This window comes from Gavialis gangeticus, unplaced genomic scaffold (assembly GCF_001723915.1).
Source record: "Gavialis gangeticus isolate Ggan-Ray unplaced genomic scaffold, GavGan_comp1, whole genome shotgun sequence".
NCBI classification, from domain to species: Eukaryota; Metazoa; Chordata; order Crocodylia; family Gavialidae; genus Gavialis; species Gavialis gangeticus.
The window spans coordinates 154,324,916-154,349,987 of record NW_017729022.1 but is presented as its reverse complement, the minus strand read 5'-3'; the positions used below and the strand labels follow the sequence as shown (position 1 = coordinate 154,349,987).

General features: G+C 41.2%; 1 protein-coding gene and 1 long non-coding RNA gene across 5 annotated transcripts in view; one reads left to right on the top strand and one right to left on the bottom strand.

The window, feature by feature from the left end:
* Positions 1 to 25,072, bottom strand: part of THADA (THADA, armadillo repeat containing) — a 368,709-nt gene that overhangs the window by 27,287 nt on the left and 316,350 nt on the right. The window lies entirely within an intron of this gene.
* Positions 23,461 to 25,072, top strand: part of LOC109296788 — a 3,438-nt gene continuing 1,826 nt past the window's right edge. Inside the window, exon 1 of the long non-coding RNA XR_002097052.1 lies at positions 23,461 to 23,529. This is a non-coding gene — a long non-coding RNA (uncharacterized LOC109296788). The remainder of the gene's footprint in view (positions 23,530 to 25,072) is intronic.

Below are 25,072 nucleotides of genomic sequence, written 5' to 3'. Positions count from 1 at the left end.
GAGGGTGTTTGTGGGGATGGGGGGGAAAGCAAGTGGCTGGAGGGGAGTCTCTGTTTTTCCTACTGCTGCAGTGGATGGGATGGATTTAAGACAGCCTTTCAATAATTACATTTTATACACAGAAAATTATAACAAATTTATAATTTTCCATGAATATAATCCAATTATTATTTAATTATTGAGGGGTTGTCTGAAATTCAAAGTTGTCCTAACTTCAGGATAAAAAGGCACTGTCATTGAATCCAAAAACGTAATTTACAATTAAAGAGTTGATTTTGAATTACATTTCAGAGTATATTATTTAATTTAAAAGCTCTCAACATTTTGCATTTTCACACTCCAGAGCTAAGCAAATACAATTGCCTATTAAAAATTCTCCCTTCATTTTCAAGAACATGACATGCCAGAACTAGTACATAATAGTATAGTAGTGTAACTAATGTGGCTAAATGAAGCATTATCAGCAAATGGTCAGTAACCAGTCTGTGATGGATGATCCGATTTTAACATGTTCCGTTCACTCTTCCATTCTAATTAATAGGTTCCCTTTTAAACAGCAAATAATTCCTTCATCCATATGCTGACTTGGTATTGTGCAATAGTGCTAGGAATAATTTAGGATGATGAAGTGGTGTTGAAATGAAATATGGGAATACTAAAACCAAAGTCATTGTGATTCATATGTTGGAACATAATCCTCAATGGCTGGGAAAAGAATACACCCAAGAGGAAGTAGCAATATAAAGTTCTGCAGCAAAAAAGCACTTAGCTGTTGACTGGAAAGTAGGGTGTACAGACACACCAATAAATCCTGGTAAGTGTCATTGTATTAATTCTGTCTTTTTTTTTAAATTAAATTTCTAAAAGTTCTGAAATGCTCAGCAAAAGCTTTTAGTTAATGTTTGGTATTTTGGAAGACATGTCCTAGCATATATATTTATTTATATAAGGATTGGTACAGCATTTGTTCCTGAAATTTTGTTTTATATCTTGATCTTCATTCTGGGTTCCCACTTATCATGACTGGTGAGAACTGCTAACACAATTACCTATTCATTTTGAACTATGAAATTTTGCTTTTTGGCAACTCTCCAATATATATTTAATAAGATATTTGAACCACCCCAAGAATACTTAGGTTGCAACATGCTTTGATCTTGTTCTGGATTTTTCTCTGAACAATAATTTGCATTGTCACAGCTTATCTTTCCTCTTCAACTGGCTCATTACTTAAGCATGGTACAATGTAGAGTTTCAAATCCATTGTGAGATTAGTTAAATTAAGCATGTCTGAGTAGAGAAGGCACTACCTGAATTACTATTTAATATCTGAGCCATGAATATTTGTAACCAAATGCAGGCACTTCGAGTGTCATGCAGAACAGAAATTTGGGACCTATGACTCATTTAAACAGAGGTAATTATTTAATTTTCCCATTAAAAATGGAAGACATTTTAGACAAACGGATTATAAAGTTGCTTATCTGGAAAACAAAGTAAATCTAGTACAGCAATTATTTAGATACAATAATTTTATACCCTAACTTGAATCATTAAAAGATATTTTGCTCAACTTCCTATTTTCTAAATAATTTCTAGCAAGCTGCAAAAAAGCAGTATTTATTTATAGCACGGTTGTCACAGAGGCCATTGTCTGTCTAAACTTATTATGAGGAAAGTTTCCTAACCTCTATGAAGCTTACAGTCTACACTGGCAAGACCAAAGTATGAAAGAACAGAATGCAATATGTAAGGGTTTGGTCCCAATGCACTTATATGAGTGCAAATTACATTTTTTTTTACACCCATGGAAATTATATGGGAATCCAGAGCAGACAAAAGAACAGCTATTGGAGAGTAGCTGAATGCAATAGGCTGCTGTTGCTTTGCCACTAGGTGATGGGGGAACTGGTAATAATTCCCTGTTTGCCTTGTGCAAATGGCTCTCCCAGGATCAATGGTGACTAGCCAACATCTAAATTAGTGTAACATACACCAGTGGAACTTTCCACCTGATTTTTCAGGGGTATTTCTACACCAGGTATAAGTAAATGATACTGGTTATGACTACATATTGTGTATCCACTCCTGTTTTACACCAAAGTAAATATGTTATTTGTCCAAACTTTAAGTAAAGGGTGTTTGGCAAACACCACATTAGTTCTTTTTTAAAAATGTACTTGCATATATGTACAGCCCCCCCCCCACATAAACTGTATTAAAAGACTGCTATTGAAGTTGTGACATTAAGCACTCAGAAGTTAAGAAATGCAAGCATCAAGGTTGTCTGTGCAACAATTAATTCAGCTGCCTGTATGTAAACATTGTGAATGAATCTTTAATTGCATGACCCAGTACTAATTTTTCCAGAGGTCCTGGGTATGATTCAGTACACAGGATGGACAGCGCTTAGTTAATAAGCACCAATTTCACATTTTGTTTTTTTATTGTTATATATATGGCTATATAAGCACTGATCAAAACCTATGGTGTATGCATAATTATTCATTTTCTCCAGGGTACTCATCTCTACATTATCTGAGGTCGTTACAGATATTTTTTATGTACCTCTAGAAAGGAGTGGGTATGATAATATCCTTATTTTACATATGGAGAACCAAGGTACCCTGAGAACCCAATTTAAGACACTTGGGACCTGATTTTTCTGAGTGCTTGACATTATATAGCAGTTAGCATGTTCAGGATATGGTTCCCATTGACTTCAGAGGCATCCACGCCTGCCCAACAAGATCTCAAATTGGGTATCCAGAAAATGAGAAGCACACAAATTAATGAAAAGTTTGTTTTGCCTAGCATCATAGAGGAGCTCCATCTCAGAAGCAGCCAGTTTTCCAGGGCTCCATTCAACTGTTCTAAATTTTCACCTGACTGCAAACTCCTAACTCATTCACTATATAGCTTTCAACTTCTGGGGCAAAGGAGGCAGTGGTCAGTCCTACGGGCAACAATTTCCTTTATTACCCAGGGAGGGTTCACCTTGTGCAGCACTGGATGCAGGGAACCTCTGGAAAAAAATCTTAATTCTGGCATTTCCCAGAATTTGCACACAGGCCTTGGCAACCTAATATTCCAAACACAGATTCTGGTGTGTCATTTCCTAAATTTTTTTCATTTTAATCAGCTGTCTTTTTTGAATTGGACAACTTCCTCCCGAAAAAAAGAAAGACATTTCTCTATGTGAAATGAGCTAAATGTGCCCTTATTACCAAGAAGTCTAACAGCTTTCTTGGCTGCATTAGCAGGACAGCTGCTAGCAGGTTGAGGGAAGTGATTATTCCCCTCTATTCAGTACCGGTGAGTCCTGTGGCCAGTTCTCGGCCCCTTGCTACAGAAAGGATGTGGACAAGTTGGAGAAAGTCCAACAGAGGGCAACAAAAATGGTTAGATGGCTGGGGGACATGACTTCTGAGAAGAGGCTGAAGGAACCGGGCTTATTTAGAAGAGAAGACTGAGAGGGAATTTAATAGCAGCCTTCAACTACCTGAAGGGGGGTTCAAAAGAAGATGGAGCTAGACTGTTCTCAGGGGTGGCAGATGACAGAAGAAGGAGCAATGATCTCAAGGTGCAGCAAGGGAAGGTTAGGTTAGATATTAGGAAGAACTTTCACACTAGGAGGGCAGTAAAACACTGGAACAGGTTACCTAGAGAGGTGGGGGAATCTCCATCTTTGGAGGTTTTTGAGTCCCAGCTAGACAAAACCTTGGTTGGGATTATATAGTTGGGGAGAGTCTGCTTTGAGCACAGGGTTGGACTAGATGGCCTCCTGAGGTCCCTTCCAACTCTAATTTTCTTTGATTTTATATTTACACCCACATAGGAGCACTTAAATCATTAGGTTCAGTAGAAAGAGCTAAGGGAGCAACTGATAACAATAACCGGCTGTCATCCTCTCTACAGGCCAGGATTAGTGAAGGATGGGGAACAACCTTCACGGACATTTGCTGACATAAAAGAACGATGAACCTTGTGTTTCATTCCCAGCTTTGGAGAGAAGTATGTTCATTCTCTGAAGTTTGAACCCCTCTGCTTCCCGCCTCAAGTGTTTGCATATCCCAGTGCGGTTTCCTTTTCACGTCTGGCACCTCCTTCCTGCTTCCCTCCTCCTTGCTCTCACAGTCCCAGTTTCCACTGTTCTGGCTTCTCATCCTAGTTCTAATCTCATTTCCTGATCAGTCTACTCCTCCCTTAACCTCAAGGCTTGCTGTCCAACAGTCTTAATCTTCAACCAACTATAAACCTCTCTTCCTTCCTACATTCTTTCTGAGGTCGTCCCTTCCATCTCTTGCTTTCCCTTTCACCGACTCCAAGTTCCAGTCCTGCATCCCAGGCTTTTTCTTCCAAATGAAGTCTCCCACTTACTCATAGCTCCAATTCCTCCTTCCTGTTTGTCCTGTCCTAGTTCTTTCCTCTCGACCTAACTCCTTACCCAGGCTCTGTCTCCTTCCATCTGTTCTTGTTTTTCTCTCCCACTGGCTCCTAATCCCAGTCTCTTTGTTACTATTCTCATTCTACTTGTCCTGCAACTTCTTGTCTAATTTCAGTATTTCCCCCCCTTTAATCTACCTCACCTGGATTCAAAAACAATCTCCTGTTGGACAGTTTCTAATCACTCCTCTCCCCCAGTCCCAGTTTCCTTGCTCAAACAGTCCCAGAGTGCCCTCCTTCCCAAATTTCTAGTTTCCTTCCCCAGCTTCCATTCACAGATCTCTCTCTCCAGTCCCAGTCTCTTCACTTTCCCAGGCTCCTAAGTCTACTTTGAATCAGACAGCTTCCTCCTCCTCTTCACTGCCTGGATATCAGCAGGTGGCTCAATGAGAGGACAGGAGAGGGTCTCCCTTATTCATGCACCTATATCCCGAGGTGTAACTAGTAAGGTTTAGGCCCTGGGCAAGCATTTTCCAAACCTAAACATCCTTGTAGGGACTGAGTGCAAGAATATAGGACAGCTGGATAAAGGAAGGTACTATTTTATGGTTGGCTATTTTACTTGAGTAATTTATGTTTTTTAAGTTTGGATTAGTTTGCCTGGCAAAGCTGTGTCTTGGAACTTTACCCTTAGCTGTTTATCTTTTAATATTTGCACAAGTACCTAGAGCTGTTATAGCCACTTTTAAGAAACACGATGAAGCAATAAACAAAACACACACACAAAAAAAGAAAATCAAACTTTTGATGATGTTTAAAGCAAAAGCAAGACAACTTGAACTTCCTGCTTCTCAGATTTGGAGTCAAATGGTCTATTTCATAAAGTAAATGAATGCATTATAAATTGAGAGGGCCTCTTCTCCAAAAGTCCACAACGGCCGCACAATTTGTTGAACTTCAGATCTGTATGTATTGCTTAAGTATACAAGCATTTACCTATGTTGCACAGGTTTTTTTTTATGTATTTCTACTGTGTTTATACATTTGTTGGCTTCTCATGAAAGTCGTCTTATGTGCTACAGAGGAAGGATGATCCTGTGGTTGAAATGTAGTCAATGAGAACTGCTGTGTGCTCACCAGCTTGGAACATTAGGCCACTTACTTAAAGGATTTAAGTTATGGACTTGAAGCTAACATTAAACATCTACTTCTTACAAACCTGACATCCAAGTCTAACAAGACTGATTTTTTGGAATGAGAGATCTGAGTTAATTTGTTTGGGTGTGAATTTTTAAAGCTAAGAATAAACATACAAAATATAATTGTGGTATTCAGCACAAAACTGAAATAGGCTTGTGTTGTGTGTCTGTGCCTGAGAGAATGAGAACGTAATTAACATACTAAATGAAAAAAATGAATGGGGGTTTATTGGTCCTGGTAATAAGATATTGTAAGCCTAACCTCTACTGTGATCTAGCCAAGTGTTTACATTAATTTAGACCTCCTCTAAAGTATTTCTGTTAACACTTTCATCTTACCACTGGGAATTATTTAGAAAAAAAAGTTTTTAAATGCTAGCATGACAAGGTGATCATTAATATAGAACAGATCATGCAAAGACAGCAAAATTAAAAACATGCAGGAGTGGCATAACACTGGCACAGTATGCAATTGCCAGAAATAATTCTGACCCTCAAAGCAGTTTCAACACAGGCCTACCCCTTTTTTCTTTAAGCCTGATAATAATCAAAAGCCCCCTAAAACAACTCAAACATCATCTTTAAAGTGAAGTTTCTAACCTTTTGTTGCCAATGATTTTAACTTGATTGCCATACACATGCGAAATCAATTTGCTCAATAGAGTCAGTTGTGGAGTGTTCCTTGGAGTGAGAGATTCATTTGGAACTGATTACAGAAAAAAGAAGTTGAGTTTAACACATTTTAGGGTTTGAAGTCAGAACCCATTGTGTCCTATGACTGCTTTAAAAAAATAATTAAAATTAACCAAACTGGTGGGAGACCTATGGCTCAGAGTTCATAGTCTAATAAAAAAAGTCTTTTCATAGCTGCTTCCTGCTTTGACTCTGGCCCAAGTTGGTAGAGTTTCAGTCATGACTGAACTGACTATTGCTAGATTATGTGAAACAAGCTTGTGGTTTTCTCTTGTTTTTAGGCACAACTTAAACGTACATGGTATTTAAATCCTCCTTAGTCCTCAAAACAGGGCTTAAATGGACCATAATTGATGCCCAAGTCTTGTGCTTTGCACAGGAAAGAATGTCATTCTACCTGAAGTAGTTTAAAGTCAAATTTGATGTACAGAGGCACATAAGAGCGACAAAATTTGCACTACTGTTGTCTCTGCAGCACCTGTTTGCATAAAAACAGGAGGCCTTTACTCTCCATAGTCCTTAAATAGACAACTTTCATGGGTACTGAAATCCACTGAAAAGATTTACTGAACTTACTATTTTCCACAGCATTAGAAATATCCAGTTCTCATTAAATGTGATTGCCCTTCTTTTCTTTCACAGTGTATATGGCATACATTTTGGGGAAAAAAATTAATCAAAATGCACACAATTTACAAAATAGAAACTGTCATCATACAAAGACATATTAAATATTATTTGCTTACATGACTGTGAGGTAGTAAAGGTACACAAATAAGTAAGTGGAGACTTGTAAAAGTATTGAACCACAATTATACCATCAACCCAGAACACAACAAGCAGGCTAAAGATCATTAGGGACCTTACATTGGTGGTGGAAGTTGGAGTAGATGGCGCTCTGCTCCAACTTCTGCCAGGACTGGGTAGTACGAGATCAGGGAGTGGCAAGCAGACCCTTGTGTCACCAAGTGACCTCCACAGGGTGCTGGCCCAGGACTGCCATGGCCTTGTCTGGTCTCTGAGGGAATCCCCTGAAGGCAGTGCTGCTAAAGCAAGGGGGAGCCCAGACTTCTTGCCACTTTGAAGCCCTGGCCTTTCAGTCTCTTATCTTCTTGGCCTGGTTCTATGTGGCCCTGACTCAAGGAGCTAGCATCCAGCCCCTGAGAGAGGGACTTTTTCTGTTGGGGCAACCCAGTACAAATTTAATTTAAAGATGTTTTATCTGTTGCTGGCACTTAAAAGTTAGGTTTGAGGGAAATAAATGGGCCCAATCAAATAAATGGGGCATACGCTTTTCCTAGGATTTGGGGACATCACCTTAGGAGAACATGAAAGGCGTCTTTACATGTGCTTCAGGGTGGGGGAGGGAGCCGCTCTAAGTAAAGTGTCCACAGCATCTCACATATTCAGCATCCCATGCTTCAAAATTGTGGCAGGGGTGTTTTAACTAAAAAGTGTTCAATGAGCTTTAGTTGAAATGCCACTGCCGCAATTTTGAAGCGTGGGGATGCTGAGAACACAAGACCAGGGATGCTGGATTTTGCTCCAGCAAACTCCATTTTCAAAAATGTTTTTCATTTTCAAAGCACTCCAGCGGACTCAGTTAATCAAGCCTGCTCCAAGGCATGCTAATTAGCACATGGGAGAGCAGGCATCAGGCACATGTATAGGCTCCCACAGAGAGCACCAATGACACATGACAGCCTCCCTTTTAACACATACCAAGCTCTCCCAATGTGCTCTTTCAGAATACTCGTTGGTTTTGTAGCACTTCCTGCCTTTAATAACTATTTACTCTGTGTGTTACTGTGTTTTTCTATTTGTGCCCACCCTGTCTTTCAAGTGTTACGTTCCTCTGACCAGAGGCTTATATGCCAACTGCAACTCTGCTCTTCTGTACTGACATATGCACTGAGGATGCTACATAAATAACAAAAATAACAACAGAGGACCCTAGCAACCTGTTGGCCAAATAATACAACTGATATGTTCAGATCTTCTTTCCACACATGAGCAAGCAAACTACAAACAAAACTACTGCACAAAACTACTGCACAAATCAAATTAATTTTTCAAGAACTGGTGATCTGGGGTCCAATGGTTTTGGTCTACAATAAATAAAACTCTGGATATAAAGGAGCTCTTTCAAATAGCGGAAGTTCTGTATAGACTAGGGACCAGATATTGAGTCTATTTCAGGTGACAGAAATTGCACCACTAAACAGACAGTTGCATCCTCTAACAGACAGAGGATCTGGGCCTAGATTTAAAAATAAATCTTTATTTCATCCTCTTCTCTGAGAATTTTGGAAATGAAGTAAAAAGTTGTATAATATTGAGTGGCCTCTCACTATCCTTAGAATTACCAACAAGGGACAACAACTACAAGGGAAAGAAGAACAGGCAATATTAACTCTCCTGAATGAACTAGCTATGCAAAGAAGTTCAGACAACAGCTGGGCATGAAATCAAGAAACAGAAACCCAACTATTTTTTCACTGCAATAGAAAAAGGAGGTCCTTCTACAAGCTGACAGTCCTAAAAATTGCATGTAGCTCTTAAAGCACCAGTCATCTATAGTACTGCTAGCTGGTAGTGTCAAAGGTCCATCTGAGCCCAGCAGCCCACAGGATTAAGTTATGAAAGCCTCTACTGCCAATAGCACACAAGAGTGACACGGTCAGCACCATGAGTGGCTGCCTTTGACTGCGTTTAACCATGTACCACAACTGATCAAAACCTGCATACATACATGTTCTAAGTTTGATATCATCAAATCTCAAACTAGTGTGGGTTGTACTAGGTCCGTAACTGGATGGAAGGCCATTAAGGAAAACCCATATTCAGAAGCAGCGTTGCTGATTCATTAACTAAAGTGGTGCTTTTTACCTTCTGAGGCTAAACTAAAACTAACCTAAATATAGCGGGATTCAATGCTGCTAGATCTTCCAGCCTTAAATCCAAAAACAAAACAAGACCTGGGGAGCAGTGGGAGGAAAGGAATTTAGAGAAGAAGCATAAAAATTGGAGGCATGGGGGAACTGAAAGGAGGTGATGGAGATGGAGGCAGGATCACACAACTGTTAATTCTTTTTGGCTTCCCAGTACATGGTTCTTAATGCAAAACCTCCTGAATTAGTAGAAAGAGATAAGGCAGATAGATGTACCTATGCTCCCCCTGTAGTTTCATTTTGTTGTATACTGTTCTGCATCATCCATTCTCAACTGCTGTACAGGATGCAAATACCACTGCCACTTGCCTCTCCTCGAGGCAATCAGCAGATTAAATCTCTCTCTCTCTTACACCCCCCCCCAGAGACAACTAAAACTCAGGTAATTTCAGTCCTTTATACAAAGAAAAGTGGGGTGGACTACAGCGCAGATAAATCTCAGTAAACTGCCAAGATAAGGACAAAGATTTGTTTAAACTATGCTTCCAAAATTGACAAACCCTTTACTGTACATGAGCCCAGAAATCTCTGTTTCACAAACTGCATGAAAATGTGTGTTTGCTTTGGCTTCAGTGAAGTGGTCATTCATTAATATTTTACCCAGCCAAAGAGATTCTGAATTTCCTGGCCAAGTTGTGGACATAAAGGCCTTGCTTTATTTAATCTGGCTTTGTAAATAAATGCAAGCTACTGGCACTGTAAACTAAACAGAAAAAAGGGATGAGCTATAAGCTGCATTTAATTACTCAAGGAAGTATCTTTTGGGCTCAAGGCAAGCATCAGGTTGTCTGAGTTTAAATCTCAAAATGCAGCAAAAATAGTTTATTAAATAAATATTACTCTCATTCTGTCCTTTCCTACTTTATTGAAAATATCTACATATTATTCAACAATACATTTTAGTCACTTTTGAATACAGAAACCATTATATTGCTACCGCAACCATAACTGGCAATAAATAGACTGCCTCAATTTCTCCAATTAGTTCTGAGTGTCCTGAAGAATGGTTTTGATAACTGTCCAACAAAAGGTATCATTTACAAACATCCTTGCCTCTCCGATCTTTCCTGGACCACTGCAGTTACAAATATCACTGGAAAGCTATGGCCATAGAAAATATTTTCTACAGCACTTACCAACTAGGAACAATATAAGTATTAGAAAAAATGTAATTATGAAGGTCCTAAATATATTAAAGTCACCCATGATTTAAATGAAAGTAAACAAGCAAACTGTTTATCCAGCAGTGGCCTAAGATGTCTCTGAAGACATTTACATACATATGCTGCAGTGCTTTCATCTTTGTGACGTATCTTGTCAATGGTCTCTTCTTCCAACTACTATATGGACCAAAAGTCACCTAAAGATGTTTACCAGCTATGCTTTATAATCTGTATGGTCTGTTACTTGGCTATCTGAAACAAGCCTCTTAAATGTAAGGTCAACAGCATCGTCAGGCAGGCACCAAGTCTCACAGATAACTCCAGTCCTGTTGAGTGCGTCAGGGTTAAATCTGCTAATTTGCTGTATCATCAATAACAAGTTCTTAGCCAGGTTCAAATACAAAGAGGAAAAAACTTTACCATCAGCAACAGAGAGGGGAAAAAAATACAAAAATTCACCTCACAATCACCTCTCTTTATCTTACAGACTGTGTCCCTTGTGTACCTATCAGTACAGATATTGAAAACTTAAACAGCAGATTAAGTGCATTTCCCCCTGGAAGAATGCTCCCCTTGTTAACTATACATGCTTTTCTCACCATTCTACTGCAACCCACCTAACCCATTACTAGTTTGTGTTCTTCTCTACTTTCTCACAATATCCAGTGTATTTTATTATAACAGACTCTTCAGGAGAGGAATCCCTTCGGAAAGACGGGTGTGTGTGTGTGTGTGTGTGTGTGTGTGTGTGGGGAGGGGGGTGTGGGTGTGTGGGTGGGTGTAAAACACACACACACACACACACACACTGTATTCTTTTAAACAGTACTTCCCCAAAATACAAATAATAACCAGTCCTGGTTTGCCTACTTGCTGTCTTATACTAAACTGGTTTTCCTTTCAGATTTATTTTCTCTCAAACTGCCATTGCTGCTCCCACAGGGTATCTCTCTGTACATTTTTACTGCACTCAAAGCTTCACTAAAAATACATAGACAGGTCTTTGACCCTTATTTTCCCTCATCTTCAACCTGCTTTATCTAGGTACTCAAGAGAGCTTTTAACACCTCAATGTGTCTCTAAATAAGCAAGTCCCTGACCAACATAACCTAACAAATTCTACTGCTGACTAACTCACTCCTACTTGGCTAACAGGTCACATCTCCAATCAAGTCTATTTGCATTATTAGGGGAGATGCAGGAGGCATTACTTTTGTCTACTTAGGGATGTTATATTGGATTAGCTTTAATCTGTTTGATTTAAGCTGCCTTATGTCCCCACACAGCCTTTTTAAAACATTTATTTAGCTTTGTAGATAGGCAGCAGGAATACACCTTGGAACAGGAGCAGCTCCACTTTGCAGTATTTTGACTCACTTAAAAGTTCATGTGGATGCATTCCTAAGTACTCTACTTCTGATAGTCTTACAACTGTTACCTCCCACTGCCTAGTTTGCATCTGGATCAGCTTGCATCTGGGAACCTTTATGGTCTCCATTACTAAAGATACACACTCAGATTTCATCTCTGCATTTACATGAAGGAATGCACCTACAAGCACTCATTTCAATGCCAGACAGTGCCTGGGGAGTGCCTGGGTTTCCACATGGGAAATGAAGAAAGGAGAGCATGCCTGGACCACTGAGCTCCAAGCAGGAGCACAGGCTTTGACTGAGTCGGTTTTGATCAGAGCACATACTGATCTCTCACATTTGCTGGCAACACTGCCACATGGGCATAGACAGGGAATAAAAATGATCAAAAGGGGGGGGGGGGCACTACTTTCAAAATAGAAGGTCTGGGCTTCTGTCCAGTTTGACTTTTGGCCAACTGAGTTCAAGCAAGTGTCCAGACTGGTTGACACGAAAAAGAAAAACTGCACCTGGAGAACTCCTAAAGCCAGCAGAAACATAGAGGTCGAATTGCACCTTCCACTGACTGTCATGAGGTTTCTGTTGCTCAGCGAGGTGGATAAGCACCATCAGTAGAAACATATGTACATCATCTGGGGAAAGGGGGGAGATGCAAGAGATTATGATCAAGGAATTAGTGCATGTATCCAAACAGAAGGCTGGGAAATCAGTAGGAATCATTTTCTGAAGCCATTATAAAGACCTGAAATGGAGTACATGGCTTGGGAATGAGGCAGACAATGTGGAAACCAACAGGTGCACTGGAGCACCTTCTGTTAGAAAGGTCTAGCACAACACCACAGCCTTTTGAAGTCCTGACAACTACTGAGAACACAACAAAGTGGGATCAGCCCCCTTCCCTCAACAATCCTCCTCCCTTGAGATGCAAAACAGAGAACACTCTCAAGTGCATCACCTCCAGAATTACATGATATCCTGTAATTTAGTAATGTCACAATCCCACTTGTGTTACATACATGCTACATTCCCCATCTGTTTCATGTAGTGTTGTGCATTTCCTATGTTATTTGTTAATTTGCAATTTTTTTTAGTAGACCTGAGCTGAATATTTTATTTGGCATGGAGTCCCCTCTCCACAACAACATCAATTCCTACTATGAGTCAGTATATAAAGCATACTTCAGTAATTCTTTGGGCACACTGTGTTCATTAAACTTTACTACCTCATGGCCTCAAAGTGCATGCACATATGCCCCTAGCTACTTTGGACATTTCAGAAAATCTCTCCATCAGCTGATGCCATCTCTCACCCAGCAATCTCCCTTGCTCTCACGAATATGCAATGCAGAAGTGTTTATGATATGAGGCACAGAATGATGAGATGCAATCAGCTTTGACTTGAGGCATTTCTAGCTGCCATTGTCCTCCATCTGCACACTTCACCAATGTTCTGCAACTGCTCAGAGTATAGTTAGTACAGTTATACCACTCTGTTCTGCTGTCTGATGTCCGGGAAGGTTTCACAAGTCTTGGAAGAAGAAGGTAAGTCAGACCTCCTATAACAAGAGCAGCACTCAAGGAACATCCAGAACGGTGTGGGAAGCAAAAATTCCGTTGCTTATTCCAGAAAACAAGCCTCAGTTTCTCAGGAACCTGATATCATAGACCTTTGTAGACCATTACACATTACTAATGATGCTTTCATGCTGCGCTACCAGGCTTTGCAATATCATGGAGAAAAACATTTTCCAGCTTTTGACATGGTGTAGGGGGTAAAGAACAGGCAAACAAATCTCATGAATCATCCCTATGCCGTTTGGGAACCCCACTCATGCAAAGCCAACAATAACCTCTTGTTCATGGCAAAGCCCTGTGGCCTGGCACAGCAGCACACTCTAAATAGCATCACACAGCTCCATGATAACAACTTTAAGATAGGATCTACCAATACCTAAATTGGTTAGCTAGTGACAAGAAGCAATCAGGATAGTAAGCTTCTGAATGGTAATGGTGACATGCTTCTCCATCATGAAGAGAGCTTCAGGGTAGACTCTAGACTGATTTTTCAGGAAATAGAGGTCTGAACCATGAAGTTCTGCAGCTGCTGTGGGTCATTCTACACCAGTGCCCCATTCCTGGTCTTTGCTTCAGTAGCTGGACCCAAAAGCATTGCTCCACCAAGTAAGGCTACTCCAGGCAAACCTCCTGGAGAAGAAATGCTTGATTGTATCCTCTTGCTTCTTTACCACTTATAACTCTACTGCTGTGGCATTCACAGCCTTCTGAAATTAACAAGCCAAACCTATCTGGCTGTATGACTGCCATTGTATATATACTCATCATCCTGCTTGTATCGATGACAGTCAAGACTGCAATGGTGAGTCCTCCACACTGTAATTAAAAAACATCACTGGGTATATACAGATGCATTACTGTTATCAGCAGAAATTGTCAGGTTGACCTAACCATTTGTGAAGGAGAGTTACCTTTGGAGACATGTCATTTGCCATTATGCTAATAAAAGTAATGGGAAGTGCTCTGAAATAGCTAGCTATATGTGCTAATGCAGGTACTAATACTTTACTCATCCAGACACAAGTCCTAGAGATGGCTTCCTATTTTTTCAATTACTAGGCTGGGGCTGTTGTCCACTCCAGCTTGTTTTAAAATGCATCTGATCAGTAGTTCAAAATGATGGTGCCCCCACCACTTCTTCTGGTAGGGTAAGACAACACAGTATCTTTGTTTCCTTCTAGTATTCATAGACATTCATGTCCCCTCTCTGTTAAGCTAAAAATCTCCAGCGGCTTCAATGTCCTCCTATAAGGTATGCTCAATAACTTGAGTTGTTTTTATACCCCAGCAATAACCCTCTGGAATTTACAGTGATATCATGGAGCCTCAAAGTGAGGCTTCAGCACTAGCTCAAGATTTATTTAGGTCAACTAAAGATAATCCATCATGTCTGATCTTTACTACCGATACATCCCAAAAGAGTTTGCATGAATTCAATATAAGAGTTTGTCATCATCTGCCACACGTTATTTCTTAAAGTTGGGAGGTCTGATTCCTTCTCCAGTTTTGTGCTATTTGTATCAATGGATCCATGCCAGCATAAAACTGGAAAGAGCAGCAATGAATTGGCTTGGTTATAGGGTGAGTTCATGAATCATATGAAAATGATATTATTAGTATCTCTCATTTACAGCTGTCATAAAAGACTTGAAATGTACATATTGTGCTCATCAGTGTTCTTTATAACCACGTGTTCTTACCATTGTAACTCTCATCCTCCTTACCAGCCAATAAGGAAGAAGCTGCCTAGTTTTATTTTTATTTATTTTTTTGCCTATTCAAAACTGTTGAACTTTGGTTTTAAAAAACTATTTACTGCAAACTCCTGGCAATTGGGAGAAAACTATTTGTTAAAGACTTTTACTATTGACCAAATTAAGCTATAATTTGAAAATTATTATATCAGATATCTACAAATAACAATAAAAATATGCATCCAAACATCATTGGACAATAATGAGGAGATCTGAAATGTATTTTCTTGGTTTTATGAAACCGATTTTGAATATTGTGAAAAATAATTTTGAATGTTCGTAGCTCCATGGGGCCTCCCAACATGCCACCAGATACACTTTCCAAAGCTAAGAGTACCTGCAGCACACTTGGAACACAAGAGTGCCTCATCCATTCTACCTAGCTTTATAATGGAGCTGTGCACCAGTGACCCTAACTGACCACATCATCTTATCAATGTTAACCTTGTCTTTCCCCCATTCTTCTTCCTACGCCGTTTAAAATCACTTCTCATGCCTGTTTCAAGTAGAGAGGTAAGCTGGTACTGTCTCTGAGGCAGGGGCTGCTTGTGTCTGTAACTGCCAGCACAGAGGTGTCAAACTTATCTAGCCCCACAGGCTGGATAAGGTGTGCAGGGCTGGTCTGTAGGCTAGGCTGGATCCCAATGTGCAGGGCCAGGCCAGTGTACATGCAGCATGCACCCTGGATCAGACTTGAGTGCTGTCTGCAGTATATGCATTGGCTCCAGGCTCATACACTGCATGCAGATGCTGTCCCCAGCCCTGTGCACAGGGCAGGCACCCACGTTGGACTGGTCCTGCACCCTGGATGTGGCAGAATGACTTAGATCCAGTGTGTAGGGCCTCTGGCACAGACGTCACATGCAGCACATGCCCCAGACTAGCCCTACGGGCCACATGCATCCCACTACAGACCAGCCCTGTGCACCATGTATAGCACATGCCAGCCTTAGCCCTGTGCAGCATATGGCACATGAGGCCAGTCCAGGGCTCATACTGCACCTGGGATGGATCCAGCACAACGAGGCCAGTCTGGTGCAAGTGCCATTGGCAGAATACACCTTGGATCAGCCCCATGTGCTATGTAATGACTCCAGCCCTGCACACCATGTGCAGCCTGTGCCAGATAAGTGACATGCTCCATGTATAGTACAAGAGGTCAGAGGCTGGGGCCAGCATGTACTGCATGTGGTGTGTGGGGCTGATCTAAGACCCACAAGCAACACCATGGGCCGAATGACAGGACTCCATCAGCTGTATCTTTAACACCCCTGACCTAGCACAATGGACCATGATGTTATTCAAGGCCTTTAGGCACTACTCTAATATAAATAAACTACAACAACAAAATGGTCTGGGTTTAAGACTGGAAGATACAGAATGTAAATCCTGATAAGGAACTACAAGCAATGCCCAGACACGTAAGCAATGCCCAGACTAAATTACTCAAATCATGGCATTTGAAACTAGTTAACCAAAAGGTAGTGTGTTGTTGTAGGTTCAGCTGAAAAATCTTATCTGTTTTACTAACAACTGGAGCCGATTTAAATTTCAGCCACTTGTCCTGAATCAGTAGTAGAGGACATTTGCTGTGGAAGTTCTGAGATCACACCAGCTAACCATGATTTGCTGACATCACCTGCAGTGGCAATGATAAATGCCAGACCACCACTGTGTAATCTCAACATTATACAGACTTCATTACTCACTATCGCTCTTTCAAGTGGTTAAGTAGATCCTGCAAGGGTGTGTGAGTATCAAAAACTTTACATTAATGTAGGATACATAAGAGAAGGTGAAGGAACATTTACATTTCAGGTTTTTTTCTTCTTTTCTTTTTAATGTTACTATATTTTAGTCTTGATTCTTTCTTCATTTTCCTCCAGTCCTCACCTCCACTACATGCTTTATTATATTCAGCTCCAGCTCTTCCCACTGACCCTAAACCTTTTTCTTCTACCTTTCCAACAGAATTTGCAAAGGTGAGCAGCATTTTGGAACCCAACAATGGAGTCAGAAATACTGCAAAATCCTAAACAGAAACTGTTTGGTTTTTTTTACATGCTCACTTTTGAATCAAGGTCATATTTAATTTAATGTCATATTTAAATGTCCATTCTAGATTCATTATCAGTGAAAACAGAGTCACTGTACTTTCAAGAGGCTGCACCATTGTGAAGCTTTTTTGACTTTTGCTATGTGCTTGTGTCTTTGCTACCTTCTGATATTCACAGTTATGTCCCCTCTTTGTTGCCTCTCTACTAAGCAAAAATCTTCAGCTGCTTCAGTGTCCTCTTATATATGTCCTATCACTTGAGTCACTTTGTGACCTCTGCACCACTTCAGGAACTCACAGGCAGAGAAGGTACTTCACAAGCATGAAAAGTGTACAAAAATACTTAGATCCTAGACAGGACTTTGAGGTGTGATTTTTTTCACTCTGATTTGGTTGAAAATAGGATTTTCTCCTATTTTTTGCCCCACTTCCCTGTCCCTTCCCCCCGGTATATTTACATGTGCTAATCACTGCATACAAAGTAAGAGTTGTTCATAGTCCAGTAATATATAAGCATGCATGTTTTTAGTCTCATGCAATAAGTTATAGCTGAAATATTAACAAGCCAGAAGTAAATACATTAATAAATTACAGGGATGATATTAATACTGATGTTGTACAAAGATCTCCAATTATAGATAGGGAGAAAATGGTACCCAAATCTGATGAGTAGAGCAGCACTTTCTGTTGCTCAGTAATCACTACCAGTGAAGTGAATTAGCCATTAGCAGGACTCAAACATATCTGTGGACTCTGGGTTTCTCCTCAGGGACAGGTACACAATGAGGCAATCAGCCCATATCCCTCTTCCCCTATGAGTGCGAGTTTTCTGGCAAAGAATGTATAAAAGCAGGAAAGAAAAACTCATTGCTTCAAAATGCCCCGATTCAATGGAAGGACAACGTGTCTAATACTATCATCAAGTAATTTAATTAAAATATTGTTTCCTGGGTGAAAAGTCTGATAGTTTAAATCGACACAGAGCAGTAAGAATATAGAGGTGCTGTCCTGCAATCCATTTACATACCCACTCCTTTATCCTTCCTGTACCTAACTTTAAATAGACTCCTAAGTACATATGAATTCTGCATTGGGCACATGGGATGGGAATGGCTCTGAATTCCTCCTTGGCTCATCTCTTGCCTGTACCAGCTACTGCTGCCAGGCCTCTATGGAGAAGAGGTGCCCTCAAATCTGTCTCCTTACTCTGTTTTGAGGCACTGGCTCCTAGAAATGAGAAGCAACATTTTCCATAGTGCTTTACATTACAAAACACTGTACAAACATTAGCCACAATACTCTTCAGCCCCCCGAGGGTCCATTTTTTCTCACTTGTCAGCATGACAAAGACAAAAACTGAAACAGCTTGTGTGGGAGCAAGAGCTGTGTAAAATGGCAAGAGGCAACATGTCTTTCTCACTACAGCTCAGCTTTTCAGATTTACTTCATCCATGCCATTTCCCTGACTCCTCTACTCTGCTCTTCAGTAGTACCAGTGTAACTAATACCCCTTTCCTGGAGGCTATGTTGGTACTTCAGAGAATGGGCTATTAGTCACTTTTAGTGATAAGCTTGCTTTTATAGCACAGTGAGAAAGAGCACGAAGTAGCAAGGAAACAGCCCTGAAGTCAGGAGAAAGAGAGCTTTGAATTGCATTCTGTTGTAATGGAGGCCTCTGGCATGTGCATGACTGGCATGTTTTGTCACTCTCAGCTTGGAGAAGTGAGAACTGCAGGCTAACATTAAGAAAAATAAGTCTGAATTAATGGACAGCAGAGCAAATTATTATAAGGCTTTTTACAAGGAACTTGTAGTCCAAACCTTATTTTTTTAAAAATAATGGAGGCATTTGGGAATACTGACTATTAAGCAGACTTGGGATACACCTAAACTGCAGACTGTACCAGGCTGAAGCAGAATGAGCTTTGTCAGTGCCCTCAACAGAGTGCTGACCACCCGAGAGCAGGGGGAAGGGGATGTGGGCAGTGGGGAAGGTGTCTAACCTGCCCTAGGTCTCTCTGCACCATAGCGACTGCTGCTGCAGCTGAGAAGCTCACCGCATGCCAGCTGCAGCAGGGGGCACCAGAATGGCCCCCTCCCCGCCCCGGGAGTCTTTGTTGTGGCTGGCACAGCCCAGTCACAAAAGCCAGACACAGCCTCATGCCCAGTCATATATGTGGAGGAGGCATCAAGAAGAATGGTGTCTACCCCCCTCAGGTTTTTTGCCATGGGAGGTGCAGCTCCTCACCCCAAGTCAACGGCCAGGGTGCATGCCCTGCTCGCCCATACCAGTTACACTACTGACACCAACAGTCTACTGCAGTGAGCACATATACGCAAGCTAACTTTAAATAAGCTAGTTCAGGTACCAGAAGCAGTCTACTCATAACAACACAGCTCCGTGTGAGTTAACTGAACCTGCTTCTTGGCACACATATGACAGGGTAGAGGAGCTCTACCTGGAACACCTGTCCTTCTTGCCAAGGTAAATGAGCCCCTGTTGAGCTCTGTGTTGCTGCATTAAAGCTGCCTCATGGTCTCAGGGGTACAGGTTGTAGCTGTGTTGGTCTAAGGACATAGCCAGACAAGGTTCTTTGAGTAAATCTGCTATCTTTTATTACACTACCTAAACTAGTTGGAAAAATTATTTCCAGCTAGTTTAGGTGGTCTAATAAAAGATAATAATAGAAAGAAGTTTTCCAATTAGTTTAGCTGGTATAATAAAAGATAATCAGATTTACCCAAAGAACCTTGTCTACCTCATGGTCTCCATTCTATGCTGCAGTGCTCTTCCACTCTAAGTCTGTGGTCTCCAACCTTTCTAAGTAGGAGATCAGATCACCTTTGGCATTTAAAAGCCACTCAAGATCCACCATGAGCTGCCACCTGCCCCCCCACCTAGCAGGTAAGTCTGTGGGGAGGGAAGAGGGAGGCAGATCAAGGCAGAGGGAGAAAAAATTATTTGGGGGCGTGCCTCCCCAGCAGGTAAGTCTGTTCCCACCCCTTCCCTCCTCATGCGCTGACCTGCTGGGCTGGGGGTAAGGCGCATGTGTGCATGCACCCGGGCACTCATCCTCCCACTGCAGCCTCAGATTGACTCCAAGAGGTTCCAAGATCTACTGGTAGATCAAGATCCACTGGTTGGTGACCACTGCTCTAAGTGCTTCAAAGAACTGACATAGGCTCCTAAATCAGTTAGGTGTTTTTGAAACATGGATCCCAGTGTGCAGATCTAACTGCTGGCTGACCCCAATTTAATGAAGTCCATTTTAAATCACTTAAACTGGTCCTAGTTCCTAACGGATGCATGTTTCAATCAGCCTTAAGCCATTCAAATCAATCAGAAACTAATTTGGTAATTTACTAACACGAGGGATTAAACAGTTTAAAGGTATCTACTCTACACGATTTCACTGGTTTAACTGGAATGAAAAATAACTTATTGAAACAGGTAAAACTTTTCTAGTATAGCAAGCCCACAGCCTTATTCACAACAATGTTTCTTCCTTTGTAAACAACAAAGCCAAGCTGAAAATGATATGACAGTGGATACCACGTTCGTTCTAGCATTGAATTACTGGAACATCGCACGATATTCAATAAAGTAATCAGGAGTAAAGAAAGAAAAGTCTCTTCTCCTTGATTTAACTGATCTTCTTTCGGTAAGGAGGAACCTCTGGGGTTAGGCAATATTACTGTGAATGGGTCTAGACTTTACACAGGCATGGGTCACTAATTTAATTAGATTTCAAATAAACTATTCTACATTTACACTGAATACAATACTTCCTGTGCCCTCCCTCACACTAACAAGAATAAAACAATCCCACAGAAGTTTACACTTCAATGCTTGAGGAAGCAATAACAAAGTCAGTATACATACAATAACTTTAGTCACAGACTGGTTTCATATTGTGGAGGTCATTAGTGAGACCTTAACTACTTGACAAACTGCCATGCTAGGCAAACAAAACAATAATTAATCTTGCTCTCGTTAGACAGCTGGGTTTCCACATAGCACAACTTGCTCACAAAAAGTGGCAACTGTATCAGAATCAATATTTTTGGCAATACAATTAAACTCAACAACTTTGTAAAACAATAAAAATGAATTTCAGTCTACTGAGACTGAATCAACATAGCTTCTTAGCCTCTTGAAGGCTCAGATCAAGTGTATTTTCTTAGTCTATGTAAATTAATGTTTTGTTTTGTTTTCTTTTTTACCATTATCACTCTCAGAATATTTGGTCTTCCAAGCTCTCCTTCCAATCCACAAGAGGGCAAAAAGTTTATTACACATTGTTATCATTTTGGTAATGACAGTTTTCTACTATCCGTATTATCTTCCCTCCCCCTCTTCAAAACCACTGCTATCTTCATCTGATTTAGGTCTGCAGCTTCATGGATTAGCTGGCTGGTGAAGCAGGGTGCTGCATTTGCTAGAAAACATCCTAATACATTGGCTAAGTACAGACAGTCAAAAAGCCCAAGGCTTAATTGATCTAATCTACCCAGGTTTCTAAGGCTTTGCTGCCTCAGCTGTGTGACAGCCCAGGGTTGGGGCTGCCTGGCTCAGTTGAAGCAGAGGAGATGGGGTGGAAGCAAACACACCCTGAGAAGGGGGGATAACATGGGGCCACAATACATCCTGGGAGGCCAGGGGACTGCGACCTAACTTGCTTCAGGAGGGGACCTAGAACAGATATTCAATAGACCAGTCTAACCTAAAGTGATTCAATCTGATATTAAATCCATCCAGGTCTATTTTAAACCAGATTCCGCCATTTTGAAACCAGTCTATGTACAATAAACTTCTGTTCTGTTACAGGTTTAGACCAGTTCCAGATCACGTATACCAGTTTATGGGTAACTTCTGTCCCTTGTCACAGTTTCTCTTCAAGTAGCCCAAAGAACTGGCTGGATGTGGTAATAATTTTATTGGGAATTAAACCATGTATACATGGTAGGATCGTTTACCTCTGCTTATATTACTTACAACCACACTACACAAACTATAAAGGATGCTGCTGGCCTAAGCAAGCTCACATCTGTAGGGTTACCCATACCTTGGCAGCACAGAGGAAAACCCGGTGAAGTCACCATAAGTAAGCAAGAAAGCAAGCCTCATGTTTACTACTGATATCCAGACTCAAATTTTAGTAATCTGAAGCAGAATAAAATCTAGACTAGATCTAAATTAGCTAAAAAGAAAGTCATTATCCTTTTGTAGTCCTTATGGGGGGGCGGAAATCAAGACCAGCTTGAACCTTATGTAAAATTACAGGAGCAGTCAGTGTGCAATCGAAGTCCACTTTTGGATCTACTGGATGAATCCAACACTAAAGGAGCTGTCTCTCTTACTCACACTACAGCTCTCCTGTTGAGGAGGGCTCCAGTCCTGCCTTTTTGCATGCTAGTCAAATGTCAGCATTTTCCAAGAAGCAACAGCAGAGCAGGTATGAGGGAAAATGCTGGCACGATCACTGTTCATAAAGAAAGGACTCCTGGCAGATGCTTGGCTTGGCCAGTACCAAATATGTGTGTTTATGCTACCTGAAAAAATTAAACAATAACTGTAGTGTAACAGATTTTGTAAAACCACGGTGTGTAGCCATAATAGTGTACGAATGAAATGCCCTGTTGGCATCCTTTCCACCCAGGCCTCTACTGACAAAATACCACCACCCATCCTTTTCACAAGCCTTGGAAGAGTCAAGCAACAGTGCAGTTATACCCATCTCTATGAGGCAGTATATATGGAAGGACAACAGCTACTAGGATACAGGCTTGTTTTTTTCAGAAGGGAATGCAAGAAGCTCCAAATCTCTCACATGAGCTAGAAGTCATTGTATAGAGTAACAGAGAGAAATACAGAATATGAACAAGCAGAATGCCAGCCATCTATTTCTTATTCTGGTCTCCATTACTGGACTACAATATTTTCATTCCCATCATAAGATACAATACTGGACTACAATATTTTCATTCCTATCATAAGATACAATGTCATAAAAATAAAGCCAGTTAAGACAATGTAAGAAATACTATGCAAGTTTGGTGAAATAATATTGAAACATAGTTAAAGCTAAGACATGAGCTCAGGAAAATGTTTTGATTGCTAGTTTAGGGGTGTGTTGTGATGCCAGATCAGAACCCTGTATCTCTGTATGCCCTGTTACCATGAAGGGGTCAGAGAGACAGGGATGCGAAGCTGAATCGTATGTACTTCTTGCTTTATGTCTAAAGCATTCTACCTGCTGCCCTGCACTCTCCAAATTCATTCCCACAATGCTCTGCTTTTTTCTCTGCCTACAGATTACCAGACCTGGTGAAAACCAAACAGGATGATGCATCAAAAAAAGAGTAGGGGAAGGGAGAGGTGAGAAGACAGAATACAGAAAACAGAGAAAATAAAGAAAATCCCATGATGAAAATGTGAACTAGAGCCAGGGGGAGAAATGAATCATTTTTTTCAGAAAAAAGCTTCTGCTACCCACAGACAACACATGTTGATTCAATGAGAGCAAACTCAGGCATTAAGTAATGATAGGACTGACAGGAAGATCCTCAGTGTGCCTAACAACTAAGCCAGATTTTAATTTACCAGTTTAGGCAGAAAACCTGAAAATAAAACTGGTGTTATTATTCCCATCTCTATACACATAAAATGCAGCTCTACTCTGAAAAGTGACAACATGAAATACCACCTGCTTACTAAACAGGACTGCTCCCTGAAGATATTCAGAGTCACGTCCATTTATTGTAATGACAACAAAATTTTACTGCTTTTTGTTTGCTTTCCCTATAGGGATAACCCAGCCAAAAGATGGTTTTTGTTTCATCAGTAAAAGAGTTTATTAAATTCCTATCCGTGACACTTTATTAAAGCACTACTACTGAAGGCATGTGGGTATGCAGAGATATTAAGTGAGCACCTACTTGTAACAAAGCATAAGAAAGAACGGACCTAGACTGATTTCAACCTTGAAGAGTCCATTGGCAAGGCTGGCACATGGAAGAAAAAATACCTTTTTATTCAGAAAGTGGGCATATTTCATTTTGAAATTACCATAAGATGGCTATCACAGGATCTCATAAGGCAAGTAATGACAATAAACAAGACCCACACTTTAACCAAAATTGCATTACTTCAGATTTAAAATAAAATGGGAAGATTATCAATTCCCTGTAAATTTACTTCAATATATGACTCAAAAAGAATATTTGTCCTCTACCATCAGAAGCAAGGGTTTTCAACCCTTTTAAATAAATGTACCCCTTCTGTCTCAGAGTTTCACCTCCTGTACCCCTTTATATTTTTTTCTTGTTTTTAAGGGGGGGGAGGGAGGGGGGCAGATTGAGGCTCTGCGGTGAGGGAGTGGGGCAGGGGCAGGTGCTGCTTAGCCAGAGTGGGGCATGGGACAGAGCTGCAAGCGGATCATTCAAGAGGTGTGGGGATGGGAGGGGTGGCTCTCCCTGCTGCACATGCCCTGGGAGGGCCTGGGAGGCACATGCCCCAGATCTGTGTGCAGAGGGCAGGCAGGCTGCTGCTGCAGGCTGGGGTGCTGGGCTCTTCCCAGCAGGGGCTGGGCTGGGCTGTGCTCAAGGTAGGCGGTGGCGCTGAGAGGGGGCTATGGGAGGGGCTGCAACCACCCCAAAATTCACTGTAGTTCCCCCAACCCTCCCTTCCCAGCACATCCCAGCTCAGCCCTGGCTGGGAATAGCCTAGCGCTGCCCAGGCCCCAGCCTGACCAACCTGCAGCCTACCGGACCCTGCATGCACCCTCCCCATGCCCTGCCAGGGTGCATGTACCCCCACAGCACCCACTGAACAAGCTGCTTGTGGCTCTGTCCCACACTCTGCCCAGCTGTGCAGCACCGGCCCCTGCTCCAGCACCAGCCCCACTCCCTCTCTCACCACA